This window comes from Oryctolagus cuniculus, chromosome 4 (genome assembly GCF_964237555.1).
Source record: "Oryctolagus cuniculus chromosome 4, mOryCun1.1, whole genome shotgun sequence".
Lineage (NCBI taxonomy): Eukaryota > Metazoa > Chordata > Mammalia > Lagomorpha > Leporidae > Oryctolagus > Oryctolagus cuniculus.
In genome coordinates, this window is record NC_091435.1 from 157560513 (window position 1) to 157579241 (window position 18729).

Here is an 18729-nt window from a genome sequence, read left to right on the forward strand (position 1 = left end):
GTGTGTGTGTGAAGTTGGGTATATTTTTATTGGTGATACATCTCTTTATGTGCAATGTGCTCATTAATTTTCCTCTTTAAATAGACATTATTTTGTGCAGCAGTTTTAGGTTCACAGCAATATTAAACAGGAAAGTACACAGCCATTTCCCTTTCCCAGAATGTCATTTAGTTGGAATCCTACAGTACGTAGTCTTTTCAGACTGGCTTCTTCCACTTTGTAACATATATTTAAGGTACTTCCTTGTCTTCCATGACTTGACAGCTCATTTCCTTTTAGTGCTACCACTACACTGCCTCAGTTTACCACCTTTGTCCATTCACCCACTGAAGGTCAGTGTGGCTGGATGCAAGTTTGAGCAGTTATGAAGAATGCTCCTATAAACATCCAGGAGCAAGTTTTTGTGTGGCCATAAGCCTTAACTCCTTTGGGTAGATACTAAAAAGACTGACTGATATATCCATGTAATATGTAAGAAACTGCCCAACTACCTTTAAAGTGCCTACACCATTTCTTATTTCCAAAGGCAATGAAAGGGAGTTCCTGTTGACACATCCTTTCCAGCATTTGCTGTCCTCCGTGTTCTGACTTTTGACCACCTGGAAAGGTGTGTGGTGGTATCTCATTGCTGTTTTAATTTGTACTTCTCTGAAGTCACATGATGTGGGACATTTTTCATATGCTTATTACCCATTTGTATATCTTCTGTAGTCAAGCATCTGTTAAGGGCTTGGCCTCTTCCCCCCCCACCCCACCCCTTTAATCAAGCTCTTAGTTTTCTTATTCTTGTGGAGGGTTCTTTTGGAGAAGAGTCATTAACCAGATATGATTTTTCAAACATGTTCTCCCAGTTGTGATAATGTTTTACTTTCTTGTTGTTATCTTTTACTGAGAAGAAATTCTTGTTTTTTAATGATTTATTTATTTATTTGAAAGTCAGAGTTACACAGAGAGAGCAGCAGAGGCAGAGAGAGAGAGAGAGAGAGAGATGAGAGAGAGAGAGGGAGAGAGGTCTTCCATCCGCTGGTTCACTCCCTAATTGGCCATAATGGCCAGAGCTGCGCCAATCAGGAGCCAGGAGCTTCTTCTGGTCTCCCACGCAGGTGCAGGAACCCAAGCACTTAGGCCATGTTCTACTGCTTTCCCAGGCCATAGCAAACAGCTGGATTATAAGTGGAGCAACCAGGACTCGAACTGGCACCCATATGGGATGCCGGTGCTGCAGGCAGTGGCCTTACCTGCTATGCCACAGCACCAGCCCCAAAATTCTTAATTTTAATAAATTCAATCAATTCTCTTTTTTTTCATATATAGTGACATTGGTATTATATCTTAAAAATGAATTTTCATGGGGCTGGCTCTGTAGTGTAGCGGGTAAAGCTGCCATCTGCAGTGTCATATTGGAATCAGTTCTAGTCCCAGCTGCTCAACTTCCCATCCAGCTCCCTGCTAACGCACCTGGGAAAGCAAGAGAGGATGGCCCAGGTGTTTGGGCCCCTGTACCCACATGGGAGGCCTGGAAGTAGCTCAAGGCTCCTGGGTTAGGATCAGCCCAGCTCTGGCAGTTGTGGCCATTTGGGAAGTGAACCAGGGGATGGAAGACCTCTCTCTCTCTGTCTCTGTCTCTGCCTCTCTGTAACCTTGCCTTTCAAATAAATTAATAAATCTTTAGAAAATCAATTTTCATATCTAAGGTCCTAAATGTTTTTCCCCTATGTCATTGTCCACAGGATTTACAGTTTTACATTTTACATTTAGTTCCATCATCCATTTTGAATTGTTTTTGTGAAGAGTTGAAGACCTGAATTTAGATTTTTTTTTTGGTATATGGGTGTACAGTAATTCCATACAGTTCTTTTAAAAGACTATCTTTTATCCATTGTATTATCTATGGTTCCTTATCAAAGATCACTTGACTATAATATTTATGTGTGTCTATTTCTAGGATCTCTGTTACATTCATCTATTGTCTCTCATTTCATCAATACCACAGTGTCTTGATTACTGCGTGTTTAGATTCAGTTATGAAATAGTAGTGCTCCAAATTTATTGTTCTTTCAACATAGTGTTCACTATTCTGGGTCTTTTGCCTCCCCTTAGAAATTTTAGAATAAATTTGTCAATGTTTGTTATTTTTCATCCTTTTTTTCTAAGTTGTTTGTCTTACCTTATCGATGCTTTACAAGCTTGTTGCTTGTAAATAAATAAGAAATTAGCCATTTATCTGACATTGGTGTTATAAATATTTTCCAGTTTTGTCACTTGTTTTCTGCTTAGTTTCTTGGTTAATTTTCCCAAGAACAAGTTATTAATTTTATGTGGTTATATTTATAATTTTTTTCTTATAGAGCTCTGGGTTTGTGTCCTGATTACAAAAACCTTTTCCACTACACGTATATAAATATTTTTCATCCTTTCCCCTATATATTTATAGTTTCAATTTCATGTTTGAATCTTTGCTCAAGCTACAATTTATTTTGGTGTAAGAAGTAGAACAGGAGTCTACTTTATTTATTTCTCTAAATGTTTATCCAGTTATCTCCAAACCATTTGTTTCTCTTCTCAGAGATGAACTGACATGTCATATTTGCTATAGCCTAAATCCCCATTCACAAAAGTATTGAGATTTACTTCATGATATTCTGATCTGTTTTTATTATCAGTTTTTCATACTGAATTATTTTTGTAAGATTTATTTATTTATTTTGAAAGTCACAAAGAGTGGGAAAGACAGAGCCAGAAATCTTCCATCCACTGCTTTACTCCCCAGCTGCCTGCAATGGCCAGTGCTGGGCCAGGCTAAAGCCGGGAACAGGAGTTCCTTCTGGGTCTCCCACACTGGTGGCAGGGGGCCAGGCACTTGGGTTTCCCTTTTCTGCTTTTCCCAGGCTGTAAGCAAGGAGCTTGATTGGAAGCAGGGCATCTGGGACATGAACAGGCCCAAATGTGATGCCAGTGTCACAGGCGGTGCCTCCACCTGCTTTGCCACAACACAGGCCCCCAGAATGAATTATTTAATTATTGTAGTTGGGTGATATGTTTTATGTTTTCCATCAGAACACTCCTTCATCATAATGCCCTGGTGTGTTCACTATGATTTTTCTTTTAGTTAAATCATAGAAACATTTTCTCTAATTCAAAATTAAACCTTATTGGTATTTCCAATGCAATTGCATCACATTTATAGGCTAGTTTATTAACAACTGAGAATCCTGTGATATTAAATGGGAAGGGATTGGGCTAAAATATTCATTTACAGTTTTTGATTTAGTAGATTGAGACTAGGGAACAGGAAATCTAGAAATTTTAAAACATCCCAGGTTTTTGCACTGATAGGGTTGGGAAATACTTTTTATAGAAATAGAGAAAAGATTCCTTGCTCCATTTATAAAGAATTAGATGATCTTCCCAAAGGAGGTGCCTTGCAGCAGATCTTGAAAAATTTATGAGCTTAATATACTCTTATATAAAAAATATAAAAGGTGGAAGAGTAAGAGAGAAAAAAATGAGTGCTTAGATTTGCGGGGACACAACGATAAAAACAAACTATGAATCATGTAAAGAGAAGACGAGACCAAGTCTCAGAGAGTTAAGCAACAGGAGAGCTGGGCTGGGGTGGCACAGCGTATCAAGCTGCCCCATATGAACGTCAGTTCAAGTTGTCGCTCCCCCTCTTCGCGGAGGAACGACACAGGACCCTGCGCTGTTCTTTCGTCTGCTCGGCCCTCCCCGGGTTTGCTGCTGGTTCTTCCCGGGTTGGCTACGTCCCTTCCACCTCCGTGGAAGGGCGGTTCCCCCTGCCACATTCCCCACTTCCGCGGGGGAGCGGCACACCGCCGGCCGGCTCTCTCAGGGGCTGCACAGGTGCTCCTCAGGTGTTCCCCTTAGATGTTCCTGGTGCATGTTGTCTCTCTCCTCCTTTATAGTCCTCTTCCACCAATCCCAACTCTGCTACCCACAAGCTGAGTACGCTGCTCTCCTCCAATCAGGAGCAAGTCCTACAGTTTATTGGTTGAACTGGAGGCAGCTGTGTAGAAGCTGTTTCCCTTCTCAGCGCCATATTGTGGGAAAGCAGATGCATAGAATAAGTCTTAATTTCAGTAACTTAGTCTAGTCCGAGTTGCTCCCCACACAAGTCACAGCTGCCGCATGTCCAGTCGAGCTCCCTGTTAATAAGCCTGGGAAAGCAGTAGAAGATAGTCCAAGTTCTTTGGCCCCTGCTACCCACTTGGGAAAGCAGGACAGTATTCCATGTTCCTACCTTCAGCCTTGCCCAGCCCTAGCCAATGAGGCCACTGAGGGCATTTGGGGAGTGAGCCGGCAGATGGAAAATATCCTTGTCTCTCTGTTTCTCCCTCTCTCTGTGTCACTCTGCCTTTCAAATGAATAAATCAAAACTTAAGTCACATAAAGAAACAGCAAGTAGTCTGTAGGGTTGGATTTTAGGATATGATAAGGTAAGTTTTATTAGATAAATTTGCAAGGTTACCTAACAGGGGCCAGAATCTGGACTCTACTGATATCCTGGGTCAGAAGTTTGAACCTCACACATCAGGAAATGAGAGTCATTGGATGCATCTGTATACATGTGTGTGAGTGTGAGTGTATGTGTACATGTGTGCGTGTGTGTGTGTCTGTGTGTGTCTGTGCTGCACAGGTATCATGTCTGTAGTTTTATCTTGAGATAGCAAAGTACTGGCTGAGCTGGAAGCACACAAGAGTCAAGTCAGCATACTCATTAAGGACGGTTACAGCAGTTCAAACTGGAGATAAATTATGTGCACCGCTGACAGTGAGGAATGGAATGAGGGAGACTTGATTGTGCCTTTGGGACTCATGTGGGTTGCAATGATTTATTACTCAAACAAGTTCCACCCTTTATCCCCACAGCTATTGTAAGATCAGGGACTTCTAGGGATGGGAGAGATCTGTGTATTCATTTAGACCCTGTGAATTGCTGGGATCTACCCACATTCAAACTTACTGCAAATGGAGAAGCTCTGAATCCAGGAGACAGAGATTCCACAGCTTGCTCCTCCATTTTCTGTGTGACATCTATCTTCTCATCTACACAATGAGATGCACACTACTCATTTCCTACAATTCTCTAGAAGAACACTGACCCAAGGGCCACCCTTTATATCCCTACAAAAGATCATGGTACTAAGGAGTCAACAGAACTGAATTCTAGGCAGTTCCAGTGCTACTCACTGACTGTTTATTTGGTTTAGATATTAAATCTATTAGCTTTTATTTTTCTCACCTTAAATATAAAGTGAGGAATCTGAAGATATTAGACGTCAGGTGAACATTCCAAGCTGCCTTGTATATTTGAGATTCTTCTAGTGTAGATTACAAAAGGCTTGCATGGTCCTGGGATGGGAAGGTGGAGATTTTAAAGGGCTTAATGAACAGATAATATGTAAATTAGGACACTAGACTATGATTTGTAGATAGTATTCCTAATTTACATATCATTAAGTGCAATGATTACTGATTTCCTTCATTTAATTTTCTTTACTTTGACATCACTGGGTTCAAAGAGACAGTAGGTAACACTGGTGGTTCTCTTTCCAACAGAGGAGAAAAGCTGATTGGTCTCCCCCTTCCTCCTCATCGTGTGTACTTTAGGATATCACTTTCAATACTGTACATAACTTAGCAGGGACTGCTATGACTGACATCAAGCCTCTTTGATAACAAGGCCAGGAAAGTAAACACCTCCACTCTGTAAAAATGTTCCTACTACTGCAGTTCCAAAGAAGTGGCCCAAGAATAGTGTGCTGAACAGAAAATCACTGCATGGTACTGTCTACCTTTTGGCACTCACAAAGTCCTAGTTTGAATGTTGTGCCCTTCACTCTCAATCTATTGGACCTAGGGCAGGAAACTGACCCCTCTTAACTTTCTCTCCTCTTTTGTAAAGTAGAGATGATGACATCCAGCTCATTAAAACAACAGCATTTATTTAAAGAATAAATGAGTTTATGTTCATGAACACCTTAAGATAAGAGCTCAGTAGATGGTGACCATAATCAATAGTTGGATACTTTGCTTCTTTCATAAATGCAGCACTTTTCTTTTCACTATAGAAACATGGTACCAACATTCTAGATTATTTCTGGGCTTAATGTGTGCTAAGTAAAAACACCAAAAAAAAAAAAAAAAAAAACCACAAAGGAAGTATATGGAATTAGGAACAGAAGAAATAACCATGAAAATATTGAATGATATAACTGCCTGTGCCTTTTCATGTCTACTGGCTCCAAAAAACAAGCAGATTTCCAACCATATTTGGGGCCATGTTTAGCTTTAGATTTAAACAATTTAAGAAATCTTTCAAGGGTCACTCCAATTTTGAGGCTAAAATTTCACTTATAAGGTTCATTCTTCATTCTTTCTTGAACAACAGGGCATCAATTTTATGGCACCATTGCATTTTCACATATCAAAACAGATATCCATGTGGAGTTAGAATAATAGAGGTGAAACTGAAAAGTAGATTGGAAAGGAAGTGAAATAAAAAAAAAAAAAAAAAGGCAAGAAACCACCTCGTGTTGTTCTACCATGAAAACTCATACTCCAAGAAGTCTGGAAGACAGTTTTCACATAAACAACTTGGCAGTTTATTAGTTATTGTACTGTTCACTGATAGAAATATATAAATAGTAAAAATGTTCATTGGGCATGTCAGCAATACCTGAATACCTGTGAGAACTACATATCCCTGCTCCAGTATTTCTACTTCTAAAAATTTACCTTATAGATAGAAGAGTGCTCCAAGGATTTAAAAGAAGTTTGGATTATTATCTGTTAAGAGATCATTCCATCTGTGGCGCATGGCCTGGTAAGCCCAGGAGGAATATAGTGAGAAGTCTGTTATCCTATTTAGATATGTGTGTTCCCTATATCAGGCACAAACACACAGGTAGAGGCCAAAGCACATCCCGGCACATGGCAAGTACGTGAAGGAAGCCGACTATCATTGTGATGAGCATTAGCTATAAGTCACAATTTTTGATATTTATAGTAGGAGGGTTGGTGCTGCATGTTTCAAGAGAAAAATCTAATAATTTCTACCCTTAGGCTGACTTCCAAAAGGTGATCTCAGCCTCAGGGACCACCAACATCGGGTGACCATGTGGCTTGCAAACAGAGGGGTTTTGTTTGTGCATTGGTTTGCTCTTTACTTTGTTGCCTTCAAAACCCACTGCTCTATTTGAATAGAGACTGTGCTCCTGTCACAGGGTTTTCAGAGTCTCCATGTAAAGATATGGAAGCTAAAACTCAGCACAAGCATCTAAATTCACACTGGAAGACCAAGTCTTGGGTTTTGATTTTTAGTTTGAGTATTTGGTTAATCCATATATATGAATTTACACATCCCTTGATCCCTGTCTTCCTGTCTATTGAATGGAGATGTTGAGTCCTGGTGTTGAGCGCTCTTTCAGAACAGTAAAGTTCATTACTCCAGCAGCCAGAGATAGGGACAGGGAAATAAATCTCCCAGTTGTATCTCCAAAACGGACACAAGCAAAAGTGTGCTTATACTGGGCCCTTTCTGCAATGGCATTTTATGCTGGAAGAAAGCAAGAGTGGTTTCTGCTTTGTTGTTCATTTGTTTTCTTGTCTAAAATACTAGGCAGCGGAGTTCAGTCATGGTAACCCCTGCTGCAGGGTAATTTGTTGCTTGCAGCTGCCCCACTTACTAGTCAGAATAGAAAAACAAAACTGCACTTTGCTTCCCACGTAGTAGTCACACATCCGGCAGGCTAAATGCTTTGATAAGCGGATGGTATTTGACAGGAGGTGAGTGAATTGGCTTTTTCAGGGAAGAGCTGGCCACACCAGCCTCATTCACTCAACATCAGCCACTTGAGGAAAAGAAAACAGAGCCTTAGGTCTCTATTGAGAAGTCACTTGCATCAGAGAAGATCTCCAAAGCTTGGCATCACACTCAATCACCATCTATGAATCCATGTCCTTGTGACGGTTCTGCGCTAAGAAGTACACAGGTTAAAAGTCTCCTTCTCCTCTCCATGGACATTTTAAGTTGCAGCTGCGGTGGAGCTGCTGCCTGTCTGTGCACTGCTGTTTTAAGGATATCGATTGTTAACACGATGGGTCAGCAGATGGAAGGAGCGGTCATTAGCTGCAGCTGCCCTCCTATGTGGTTCCAGAGTTCAAGGAAACACTAATGGATAAACAAAGTCAGCTGGGACATGAGGGGCAGTTCAGGATGTCCCAAGGTGGCAGAGCTTTTACTAGCTAAGCTCTTCTTTCCCTAAACACAAGCAAAAATCATTCCTGTTGGTGTTCAGAGGTGCCAAACCATACACTGCACAGAGAATGACTTCACCCCAGCTTGCCCATCGTGGCCAGGTGATTTACAGGCAGCCCTGTTCAGAGATGACAATATAAATATGGCCACCTGCACTTGATCTTTGGAATACTCCTTCTCTGTAAAGGAATGCTGAGTCAGGTTCATGAACGAGCGGCAACAACATTGCCAACATTTGTGAGATTAAACACTGTGAAAGCAGGACCAGTGTTTTACACAGACCATATAATTTGCTCCCAATGTGACCCTTACATTTACTCTACAAATTATTGTTTATTATTTCCACTTAGCAGATAGGGAAACTGAGGCTCAAGAGATCAGAAGTTATTAGCCCAGCTTCTCTTCATTCTTGCGTGTTGAAACTAGAATTCAAACTCAGTCTATCAGAACCATGGTGACTGATCCATCCAAGCCTGCCTGCAAATCTACCACTTTTAGCACTGAAAGTACATACATCCTGGGATTGCCCTTCGTCTCGGGCAAAATAGGATTGTTGGGAACTCAACCATGGACCACTGAGTATCTTCTAGAATCAAACTAAGGAGACCTAGGCTGGAGAGTTGACCTTGATTCCTCACATCTGTAGCAAGTGGCAGCTCAGTGAAACAACGTCTAGAGCCTGACTAATCAAAGCACAGTGGCATCTGTGGCACCTGGGAGTTCATTAGAAAGGCAGAATCCCGGGCTGCACCTCAGAACCAGCAACTCAGGACTTGCATGTCAATAGGTCCCCAGAGGATTTGTGTGCGCACTAACCTTTCAGAAACAGGTTTCTAAAATCCTTTCCAGAACCATAGCATTTTGATCCTGAATCACCTAGTATAAACAAACTTCTTCTGGATACCAGTTCTATCAATGTTCCCAGGTAGAAAGAAAGGGTTCTCATCCTTTAGGGACTTCCTCTCTGGAAGTCAGGCGTAGACAGCACCAGGCATTTTGTAGCGAGGCCCAAACCTCACATCATAAATGGACTTCTGTGTTGTAGGGGAAAGAATGCAGGCTTTGGATTCCAGCCAACCTGGGGTGGAAACCTGGCCACGCCAACTGCTGCTCTAGCGACCTGGGGGTGAGCTGAAAACTTGTAGGGCCTCAGGATGCTCCCTGCAAAGCGGTAAATCCACCCATCGCAGTGCTTCCTACTTCTGGCTCTCCTTCAGATGTCCTTCAGAATCAACTGAGAGCTTCAAAACAAAATGCAAATACCTGGCTCCAGCCAGCCAATCAGCTTACATGGGGGCATGGAGGGCCTTTGACCTTAGGATCATTTCAGAGTTCCTCAAGTGATTATTTTGTACAACCAGGATTCATGTTCGAGCTCCTAAGTCTGAGGGTGTGGTGCCAATGAGATAACTCATGGCAGCCCCTGGCACAAAGCAGGCACTTGGCCTGGCCTACGTTAAACTCCTCTTCCCTGTTAGCAGGGGCCACATCACCTCTTGTACCAGGGCTGTTCATAAAGGAACCTGAGACTCCTCCATGGAAATAAAGAAGTTCAGAGAGCCCATGCCATGGGCTTCTCATTAAAACATTCTTATTTATCAACCAATTTAAAAGTAAGGAAAACCCAAATGACAGAATCAAAAGAGAACTAATTCACTAAAATGCTAGTATTCAGGATCATAAGATTTTCTGTAAGATAAAATAAGATTAAGTAATCTGCCTTCTAATGTATTCTTTCAACTTATAAAAACTTCCTTAGATAGGAATTCCAAGAATCTGCACAGATCTGTAAGTTATGGCCCACCGTTCCCCAGGACTGCAAATGAACACACCTCGTGGTAATAAGCTCCTTCCTTATTGCACACCACATGGAAACAATTCCCAGCTGTTAACACGGCTTAGCCTCCAAACAAGGGCACTGAAAGTTATGAACTGCGGCTGCACTTACAAGCAGGCTCTGAAAGAGATGCTAATAATTCCAAACAGGAAGGGCAGAATATTGTGGTTTTTCCCCCCTAGATAGTAGACAGTCAGTCAAGGAAATCTGTTCTTAAAAGTCCAACAACACAAGGAGGGATAGATAAAAATCAATACTAAATCCCTCTTCCCCTCTCAAGCAACTATTAATAAACTGCTCCAGCTTTCAATGTGTCTTTTGGCATTATGGTTTTGGAGAGGAAAGGGATATGGGGCATGGAATCTCAGAGTTCACACCTGGTTCATTTTCTTCCCTCTGCCCCTCCTTCTGCAATTACGCTTTGTTATAGAATATTAACAAAGAACAGATTAGATATGGCTCTTAAGTACATTGAAACTCATAATACATGTGGTTTTTTTGAGGAAGTCATAGCTCCATTCCTTAGTGTACTTGGAAATCTCTGCTGGAATGCTAAATTGCAGAGCTAAACATTTATTTCCAAGTTGTACTTTTTCAAACTCCTCTGTTCTCTTTCTAATCCACTTGTTTTTTCACAGCCTCATAACAAAGCCCATTTATATGGTGTTTGCAGATGACAAAGTTGTGTTCAAATCTTATTGAATTTTACTTTCAGGCAGACTTTTTTTAAAGCCCAATCTATAGAGAAAAATATGGTGCAGGGATTCATTCATGTATCCAAAGCCACAGTGCCAGAGGATGGCAAAGGAGATGGTACTTGAACTGGAAGGAGGTGCCGAATGCTCTTCGACCATACTCTTCCCATCTTCCTTGTGCCTTCCCCAACCAAACGCCCACTGATCCTTGAGATACCTCTGCAGAAACACTGAAAGTGCCACTGGTATTGGTGCTATAAGAGCACCCTGCAGGTCTTCGGCTGGTTTATTCTGAGATCTGTTCTTGCCCTGGGGGACCAACACCTGTGAGATGCAATCCCAGGCTGCCTTGTCAGTTGGTCTCTGGTTTTGCTCCTCCAATGAAAGACAAAGGGGATGGTGGGAGAAAGCGAGAAGCCAGGGTATCTCCCTCTTCTCCATATTTCAATGTCTTAGGCATGTCATGCAGCTCCTACCTAGAAGCCTTAGATCCTCGTATTTTTTTCTCTCCATCTATAACTTGCACTCTCTTGTAACTGTTACTCCCCACACTGCCTTACCATCCTCCATGTGGTATCTCAGCTCTTCCCTCACCTATGTAACAAATTATGCGCCTTAAAGTCCTTCTGTGTGAATCACTTAGCATGATTCCAATTTCCTCAGTAAACCCTAACACATTGCTCATTTTTATACACTTGTTGTATATCAACATGGGTTGACAAATATAAGAAAGCACTGGGGCCCGTGTTGGGGCACCGTGGGCTAAGCCACTGCCTGCAACACCAGCATCATATAGGAGTGCCAGTTGGAGTCCCAGCTCCACTTCCAATCCAAATCCCTGTCAATGCACCTGGAGAAGTAATGGAAGATGGTCTAAGTGCTTGGGCCCCTGCCACCCTTGTGGGAAACTGGATGGGGTTCCAGGCTTTTGACTTTGGCCTGGCCCAGACCCTGTGGTTAGAAATGGGTTGGAGTGGTTGGAAGGTCTCTGGCTCTCCCTCTCTCTCTTCCATTCTTTCAAATAAATGTGCTTAAATGTGCTTAAGAAAGAATTAAACTTAAGGGACTACTTACCATGGATTTCCTAGTGATAGGCATGTTTATGTACCTTGTATAGCTTAGTCCTCAAGTAGAACTGTGAAAAACATTACTCCAACCATTATTCTCCTTTTACAAAGAAACACAATATCAAAATTGTGTGGTGACTTCCACCAGGACTTGGAGCCAATGAGTGGGACAGGCCTAACTGTAAATAGCCATTTTATTCTTCTTTATCAGTTATGGAATAAAGATCAGGCTGCATTTCCATCTCAAGCAATGACACAGTTCAGGTCCTTGTAAACCTCAAAAAGCACATAACATAGATGGCTTGTAATTTTTGGAGGGAGCACTGAGTTAAATAGTGAGACAGCAGAAATATATGTCATAAAATTAACATAAGCTATAATGCCAAATTGGAAAAGCTGAGGCAGTAGAGAAAGCCTGGATCTGATCTAAAGTCAACTACATGAGTGAGCCCTGACTGTGATGGAGAAACATCACTGACTGTATTGCCTAAACAGCAGTAGTTTATTTTCCATGCTTCTTGAGGCTCGGGAGTTCAAGTTCAAGGTTTGGTTTGGGAGAGAGCTCTCTGGCTTGCAGATGGCTGCCTTATGACATAGGAAACACTGGCTGTCTTTCTCTTCCTGTAAGGCATTGATCCCATTCCATGAACTCGACCCTCATGCTCTCATCCAAACCTAATTACCTCCAAAAGGCTCCACATCCTATTAGGGACTAAGACTTCAACATAGGCATTTGGTGGGGAGGGCACAGCCAGTCCATAACACTGACTCATGCCTTCTTTTTTTTAAATTTTTTTATTTATTTTTTTGACAGGTAGAGTGGACAGTGAGAGAGAGAGACAGAGAGAAAGGTTTTCCTTTTCCATTGGTTCACCCCCCACTGGCCACTGTGGCCAGCGCGCTGCACTGATCCGAAGCCGGGACCCTGGTGCTTCTTCCTGGTCTCCCATGCGGGCGCAGGGCCCAAGCACTTGGGCCATCCTCCACTGCACTCCTGGGCCACAGCAGAGAGCTGGCCTGGAAGAGGGGCAACCGGGACAGAATCCGGTGCCCCAACCAGGACTAGAACCTGATGTGCTGGCGCCGCAGGCAGAGGATTAGCCTATTGAGCCACAGCGCCAGCCAGACTCATGCCTTCTAAGCAGTACTTTTGTTTTATTCTGAATATTAATAATCTTTTTTGTAAAAAAAAGAAAAATAAATAAAATTACAAATTATGTCATTGTGATTCCACAGTCAAAACACAAACATATGTTAGATCCAATTATTAGTATTCATTTCTTTAGCTATCAGAGGGAATATTTTCTTTAGCATTACATGTAATCTTCCCTCCATCTATGCTGTGTACAAGGGACTAGGCCTTAAAATTTGCTAGCTTTGTGACTTTGAGAAATTGTTTCAGTCATCTGAGGGTCAAATTCCTAATCTACAAATAGGAATAATTATATTTTGCACCTCTCTTGTATTCGGTCACTTTCAAGATTAGCAAAGGCACAATGTTGATACATTTTGAAAAATACAAACTGCTATGCAAGTATAAGGGATTATGTTTATTAAAATATGTTTGCGATCATTATTGTATTTTTATCCTCTAACTAGTCTTCCACAGGTACTTTCTTTCATCAGTAAAATGCATGAGTATGAAAAAGGTAAGTGTGAAGAACAATTTTACAAAAGCCTTGCAAATAGTAGAGAAAATTATCTCCATTTTCTCCTGCCATCACAAATGATAACCCTCTTTCAGCTCTCATATGTACCTAGGGACTTTACCTGCCTCTCCCAGCCTCCTGGCACGAAAATGCCAACATCTGGGGTGAATTCACTGCAGCTAAACAAAGCTGATAACTGAAATTGTGATCACCTGAGTTATTACAGAGTCTAGTTTTCCCGTAATGTATGATGATTTTAGGTATTCTAACATTTTTGTACATTGGTCCTAATATTCTGTGTTACTGGTCCTCTCACTGAAGAGTCTGTGGTGAAAAAAGTAAACGGAAACAGAAAAAAAAAAGTTAGGAGTCATTACATCTTATTTAAAACCTAATTTCTAAGAAATGGTCCTCACTTCTATGGAGTAAAAAAAAAAAAAAAAAAAAATCAGATGCAGGCGTTTGGCTCAGCAAGTAAGATAACACTTGGCATGCCTTACCCTACATCAAAGTGCCTGGATTCCAGCTCCAGCTCTGCTTCCAATTCTGGCTTCCTGTTAATGCACAATTGGAAAGCAACAGGTGATGACTCAAGTAGTTCAGTCCCTACACATGGGATTCCCAGATTGAGTTCCTGGCTCCTGGATTTGGCCTTGCCCAGCTTCAACTGTTGTGGGCCTTTGGGGAGTGAACTAGAGAATGGGAGGTTTCTCTCTCTCTCTCTCCCTCTCCCTCTCCCTCTTTCTCTCTCTCCCTCTCTTTCCCTCATTTTTTCTGTATCTTTCAAATATATTATGTATAATAAATACACTATATTTATTTACACAGAAATATATTTAAAGTAGCTAATGTTTCAGGATCAAAAAATATTCTTTCTCTGAGCTTTCACAGGAAGCATCAGTCTTAACGGATGTGTCGAGGAAGCAGGTTTCCTTTCTCTCTGATCTCCAACGACCCACTCAGCCTTGCATATCTAACACATATTTCTAAGTGCCTGGCATTGAGCACACAGATTCAACAACATTCATCCATTAGAACTCAACTCAACAATCCCATCCCTGCCCCTACAGCCCCCATCGTCCACTGCTTTCTGGGCAGAGAGAATTAACTCTGAACGTTGATACTAAGACTGCTGCTGATTTCCTTTCTGACCTTGGCCAGGTTACTTTTCTTTTCCCTCTCTACTTACAGAAATGTGATACTACAAGTGAGAAAAAAAAAAAAAAAGGAGAGAGAGAGAGAAAACTGAAAGATTGATAAGGATGAGAGGGGTTCATTGCATCCCCTCCAACGCTGTACTAGAGATTCGTATGCACTGAGGTTTTGGAATGGAGAATGTTTGGTGGAAACACCTTCCATTTTAAAGGCTGTGCAAAAGCAGAGTGCACATTCAATGAGGGCTGACTTCCAGCTGCTTCATAACGATTTTAACGCTGCGACAGAGCAAAACGTCTTCCTATTTTCAACCCTAGCAATTTGGTTCAAGCATGATCTCAACCACTTTAAGCTTTGATATTTCTAGCCACTTCTTATGCTGTATTTTCCCTTAATGCCACCAATCATGTGTGAAATTCTGTTGTAAAACTAATCTTTGTGGGAAATGATATGTAATGGCTTCTTTAAAGAGAGAGACAGAAAGAGACAGGGCAGCCACCATGACCTTTGTTGTTTTTTTGACATGTTTTTCCTAGTGTAACACAAATGTAAGCATTCCTTTCTCAAGGTCAAAGTAGAAGTAGGTTCCTGATTATACAAGCATCTCTCTTTTGTTTTTGCAGAAAAAGCCTTGAAAATTATCCCTCTGATTTGTTTTTTTTTAATTCCTAATGTACAAATGGTTGTAAAACCTGAAAGCCAGCTGTACAAAAATAATTTCTTAATATCCATTTTACTAAATCAATAGCTAATGTGTTACATTTCAAGTGATGTGAAAAGATTTAGGAATACAAATAAGCTGACAATGAGCTATGATTTCAGGCATCTATCTAGCAAGGCGCTGTGTGGTGTTCCAGTGTTAAACACACACACATTAACCAACACATCTTGTCTCATCAAGAGAGGTTTCAGTCTAAAGCAGCTGTGGCCAAGTCTTCTGGAATCAAAGTCGGAAACCATTAATTTAAATTTTTCATTTGTTTTCTAGAACAATTATGCCACCCACAAAAGGGTAACTTTGCAAGTCGTCATTATCTCATGAATTTTGGAACTTATCCTTTAAATACACCATCTCATTTCCATATAATTACAACAACTAAGGAAGTCCTTTAAAAAATTAGCTCTAAATTTAAGGCTGTAATGAGGTATTTGAGGTGCTAGCTTATTGATCAAATGTGGCTGACTTCTTAAAACAGGAACTTCATAAGAATTTAAAAGAGAACTGTCCTGAGGGAGAAATCTTTACAGGTTTAGAACTCCTATTTCCCATTCCTATGCACGATCCACCTGTCACATTCACCATCTTATGTTATTACTGAATGTTATTTGGATTCATTTGTAATCAAATGTGATGGTAACAACTCCAAACTTTAAAAGAGAGAATCTGGATGTTCAAGTTCAGAACTGAATTATTCTCTCTCCTTGTCTGCCTCAGGAAGACAGAGTATTTAGAAAGACTGGATGGACCTAATTCCCCATAACAGATTACTCACTACAAACTAATTAGATGGAGTTAAACGTTTCCTACAAAATCACTAAAACAGAGGAATATTCTTCTCTGCTGCCTGCTGTTTTCTGATCATTTCCTTCCTCATAACCTTGCCGCTTGACTGTTTTGCTAACATATAGCTTTGGAGATGAACCTTGATGGTCTAGCCACAACCAGAAGTGTAAATGCTGACTTGAGAATGCTCTAAACATCCCTAAAGGAAGACAAAAGTTGGTTTTAAAACAATAGACAAACATGTCTATTCTAGATAGGGAAACAGGATTCTGATCTACAATTCTCCTGATTTTTTTTTTTTTTAGCTATTCCATTGAAAGCTTCCTCAAGGAAATATTTTTTATTATGGCAGGCACAGCACTAAGTATTTTTCTGATTTTTCTCAGGCATTTTAAAGAAGACAGCTAATCCACAATTAACACCAAGCTGAACTTCAGTGCCTCATTCACACTTTCTAAATTTTGCTTGCCCTTTTCTCTGGGTTTGATTAATACACCATTAATAGTAACATTGACAGTGAGTGCTAATATTTGTTTCTCAGTTGTTCTCGTTTGTTTAAGCCACAGAATTTCATTTCTCCAGACTATTCTCAAGGAGCAAGCCCCTGTCACTTCTGGGCTGCGAGGGCACCCTCATGTCTATCGCTTGACTTGGGCCTGATAACGCACTGATTATCAGCCACAGTTTCCTCAACACCAGCAGCCTCCTATTTTTCTCTCTTGATGGCCAAGGGTGAGGCGTGGCACCTCTTGGGTCAACCATAGCAGTTTATGTGGTTACATGATGTGACCCTTGAAAAAAAAAACACCCCAACAGAGGAGAAAGGTATGAGGCCAGATGGGAAGAGACAGGTGTGTGTGTATGGGGGGGGGTGGGGGACAACAGCACTCAGAACTGGAGAAGGTGCATAGTTCCAGCATTCTTCCAAGCACTGCGTGACTGCCTGGATACACTCAGGTAGAGAACATGCCCTTCATACCAGCACATGCTTCTCAATCCAAGAGCAGCCCGGCAGCTCAGTCTCTTGTACTGACAACCACCCACAGCCTTTCTTCCTTATTCTGAGGATCAGCCTCCCAGCTGCCTTGCTTTTATTTCTGGATAAATTATTAATGGCTGCTTATCCTTGGCACGTGTAAATTTTAACTATGTAAAATATTTATGGGGGTAGGAAGGGTAACTTCCTAAGTGTTTATTATTTTCCTTTGCTTTTTACAGTAAATCCCATTCAATTTGCTGACTAGGATTTTCCCCCACTCCTTTCTCCCGTGTGAACCTTATATTTAACTCCAACTAATGAATGCAAGATCGATAGAATAAGTAACAAAAGTATCCACGGTGACTGAACAGCGAACTCTTAAATCACTGTGCAGTAAGTGCAGATGAACAATTATTGAATACACTGCACTAAAATCTCAATAGGAGATAAGCATGAGGCTTAAGTCATTAAGAGAGGCCAGTGGTCTTTAAGTCTGAGACGGCACACTCAAAGCATGAATTGTTCTTAAGAACTGGAAGTATTATCTATTGCATCAACTTGCACACAGGCAACTAACTCCAATCAAACTAGGGCAAGGTCCAACGGTCCAGTCCTCAGGAGAAGAAAGCTTAAAGAGAAGCAGATAGGCTGAGCCAGCCTATTCAGGCAATGCTTATTCATTCGTATTCGAAAGGAGGCAACACTGACAAATCAGATATGTACAAGGGGAGCAAATGTCCTGCTTTCCTACCAACTGACCCCAGGCCAGAGCATCACCATGCTCTTTACTGCTCCCTGCTGGAGACACCCATAAAAGATTTCTGACACCTCTACCCCATTCCCACAAAGCACCAGAAAAGCCAAGAACGCAGCACTTCTGTCCCTTTGTCCCTGTTCTCTCTGACTAGAGAAACCTTTTGCAGTGGAAAAATGGAGAAGAAAGTCATGTTCAACCAATTCTCAAAGTGCGAGCACTGTTTTGAAAAATTACCTGAAACATCTGATATTTCAGATACATACACTCATACAAAAATGCACACACAATATACACATTCACAAATAGGGAAACACATACAAAAATGCAGACACGAGTCTATATATACAATGCCTTCCAAATGTTAGAATGTTATTGAATTTTAACATGCTTGGGGTATTTCCCTCAATTCTCTTTGCCCTAGCTCCTGTATCACACATTTTATTAAAGACAGGTGGGCTCCCAGAGTTCTGGATGTCTAACAGCTTGAGTAAGGGGCTGCACAGCACATCCTGAAAGGACTGCCAATCCTGAATCCACATGATTTCCTCCGGGAATAGAAAAACATTGCTCATGTCGGAATTACAGTGGGACTGGACCACGTTCAGGACACAGGAGACAACTTTAGCCTTGCCTTGCAAAGAATACAGTGTCATCCAAGTAGGCAGAGCACCACCTTTCAATTTGTACTATTAAAAACTTGCATTATACAGTGACACTAATTATCCTGTGACTCATCCTGCTTTATAAGAGAGCTGAACCAGGGCTAGCCTAGTGAGTAACCTGGGCTAGCCTAGTGAGTAACCTG

The 18729-nt window shown here is 41.3% G+C and overlaps 1 protein-coding gene across 8 annotated transcripts in view; it reads right to left on the bottom strand.

Moving 5' to 3' along the window:
• The window catches only part of ZNF385D (zinc finger protein 385D), a 1067118-nt gene that overhangs the window by 336550 nt on the left and 711839 nt on the right, over positions 1-18729 (bottom strand). The gene's annotated exons all lie outside the window — the stretch shown is intronic.